Source organism: Magnolia sinica, chromosome 8, assembly GCF_029962835.1.
Source record: "Magnolia sinica isolate HGM2019 chromosome 8, MsV1, whole genome shotgun sequence".
NCBI classification, from domain to species: domain Eukaryota; kingdom Viridiplantae; phylum Streptophyta; class Magnoliopsida; order Magnoliales; family Magnoliaceae; genus Magnolia; species Magnolia sinica.
This window is the reverse complement of record NC_080580.1, coordinates 74,478,097-74,481,355: the sequence shown is the minus strand read 5'-3', so window position 1 is coordinate 74,481,355 and position 3,259 is coordinate 74,478,097.

Sequence of the window (3,259 nt, the reverse complement as noted above, 5' to 3'; positions counted from 1 at the left end):
TGATAGGGTAGTTTTTGATGTTTTTAAGATGGGCCAAGTGAGGCCAACCGATCAATGGTTTGGATCTCACTTTGGACCCTAAGATGTGGCCAATGGCCCACTTGGATCATCATGATTATTCCATGATGGGGCCATTCTCCATGGACCCCATCATGATGTTTATTTTCTTACATACTTAGGGTCATCTAAACCGTCTAATCTAGTGGGGAAGGGATCTCCACCGTTGGATTTCACTTTTATGGGCCCACATGTAGTGCCCACTTGATTTATGTTGTAGATCATCGAAGGGAGGGCCCATAGTGCCGGGGTCCCTCCATCACGCGGGTCCCACTCTCTATCTCTCTCTCCCTCTCTTTTTTTCTTTTTGTGTGATGATAATGAAGTTGTGTGGCCCACTTGAATGGACCCCACCACAAGGTATGTATCCCATCCAAATCACCTACAAGTGGGGCCCACTTTGCGTGTATTGTACCCACACCATTCATCAGTGGTGGCCCACATGAGCAGGCCCACCTTGCACGGCCAACAGTCCAGCATCCAGGGACGCTGGACGTTTTGTTGGAAAACACAAATGTCAGCTTGGTTCCAAGCCAATGGAGGAGGCCCGCTTATTTTGGCCCCACCTCGATGTATGTCTTCAATCCATGCCGTCCATTCCATTCCCAACCTCCTTTTAGGCGTTGAACCGAAAAATGATGTCAACCCGAGGTCCTGGCAGGCAATACCGTACCAAATGGTAGTTTTCACCATTGAAACCTTCCCTGATTGTCTATACGACGAAATATGCCCAATATTGGGCTTGTTTTGCTTGTATGGAGCCATGGAGGGCCATTGAACGGAGTGGATTGCCTAGATGTGGACCCTACCTATGAAAACCATAAAAAATCAAAAAATCAAAAATAAAATGCAACAGCACGGCAGCAGGCGCTGCCTGCGCCCAGCGGGCGGACGGACTGGCAGACGTACAACCACCCACGGCTGTAGTCGTGGGCCCCACCTTGATTTTTATTTGTCATCTAATCCGTCCATATGGTGGGCCCTAAGGTCAGTGGACCACCCTCCAAATTTCAAGTCCATCCAAGACTCAGGTGGCCCACACCGTATGAAACAGTGGGATTGAACCTCTACCTTTGAAACCCTTTTGGGGCCCATAGAAGTTTAGGATCAACATGAAATTTGTTTTAACCCTTCACCTAGGTCCATGCGACCTTATCAACGGTCTGGATGGAAAATAAATATTATGGTGGGCCCCACGTGGAGCCCACAGTGATATGTGTTTATTGCCACCGTCCAGGCGACGGTGGAGCACACTGTGATGTTTGTGTGCATGCATGTGTGGGTGTGTACGTGTGTGTGTGTATATATATATATAATATTATATTATATATAATATTTTATGTACTATATATATTATATATTATATTATATATATAATTTACTGGTGGTGGGAGGCCCATCTCAGTTTACTTGTGGCCCATGGTCGAGGCCCACTTGATATGTATTTAAGGCCCATCTCAGCTTACTTGTGGCCCATGGTTGAGGCCCACTTTGATATATATGTAAGGCCCATGAGTCGAGGCCCATTTGATGCATTAGGGGCCCATGGGTCGAGGCCCATTAAGATGTATTGGGGCCTATGGGTTGAGGCCCATTGGTGTAGCCCATTTGATGCACATAAGGCCCATAAGATTAGGCCCATTTGATGCATTCTAAGGCCCATGGGTTATGGCCCATTGCAATGCACATAAGGCCCATTGGTGCGGCCCATTGATGTCGCTCACTTGATGAATATGAGGCCCATATGATACGGTCCATTTGATGTATTGAAGACCCAATGGGATATCCGTAAGGTCCATTGCAATGTGCAATCCCAACATGATTTATGTAATGATGTTTACGACGAGCTATACCTTGGGAGCAATGGCGGTTTGACGTCCCCATTGCAAGTATAGTGTTGGTTAAATGTCCGCATTATGACTTCCCCTAGGGCCCATACGTGTAATGTGTAGGCCATCTAGGCCCATTTTCATTATGAACATCATTCATCCCATATAACATGTTTAGTTCCATGATTCATGATCATATGCATCATACGTATGCTTGATATGAGAAATGACTGATCATAGCATATGCCTTCAGGCAAATTGTTTAGGGGCTCCCGTACAGGGGGTGTTGCCCTACATGAGCGCACGATACGCGCAGGATTGTTGTATGACTGGATAGTGTGATTCATGCATTTGCATTGTGTGATATGGTTACTGTACGCCCTAACGACATCAGGGCCATAGCCTCCACAGACGTATCGTGGTTGGCAGGATTGGATACCGGAAATACTGTTCTACATGGGGTGCGATAGATATCCCTGGGTGAAAGTTCCTAAACCCTTATGGTACCAAGAGGTTGCTCCAATGTCTAGACCGAGTGGGTGCATGAGCGCTGAGTGCCGATTACCAGACGGTTGCGCTTTCCACTGTGTCGTGGTCGGTTGGAAGGGGGTGCGGCCTTACCCGCCCGAGAGTAGGGGGCAATGCTAGGCTGAGTCTGACCAGCTCGAGGAATGGGTCCGTTATTGACGAGCCGAGCCCGATATTGGCAGGCGGATAGTGAGGTCTCACCTTATTGCGCGCGATGAGGCGGCAATCTGGATTGGAGTGTACTAGACCCCGGTGATATTTCAGATTTTAAGTTGTATCAATATGTGGACTTAGATGAGGATTTGTATGCTTGAGTTGCATTTCGCATTGCATGGCCTTGGTATGGCCGATATCATCCTTTGCACCGCATGGCCTTGGTACGGCTAATGATATTCCTGGCATTCATCAGCATGTTCCGCATTACTCTGATAATACATAACTACATTACCACCTTGAGCATACACTTTCACCACCCTCTAAGCTTTCTATAAGCTTATGCACTACCGTTGCGTGCAGGTAACGTTGGATCGCAGCAGCGCTGAGGCTTGGATGCGTGGCAGATCATTTGGAGTGTTTTTTGTTCATCTTCATTGTATTTCCCTTTATGCTCATTGTACTTGCAAAGTTTTTGATCATAGTGAAAATGTGATGGAGTTTTTGGTTGTCGTTTGTGGGTTATGCCTTTGGTTATGCTTATTACGAATCAAACTGATATTGAAAATCCTTCTTGTAGCATCCCAGGATCGAAACCTGGCGAATGGGTGTTGGGAGCCGAGAATAGGGTCATTACGATGTCATCCTCAGTATGGATTGACTCACTAAGATGAAGGCAGAGATCGATTGCG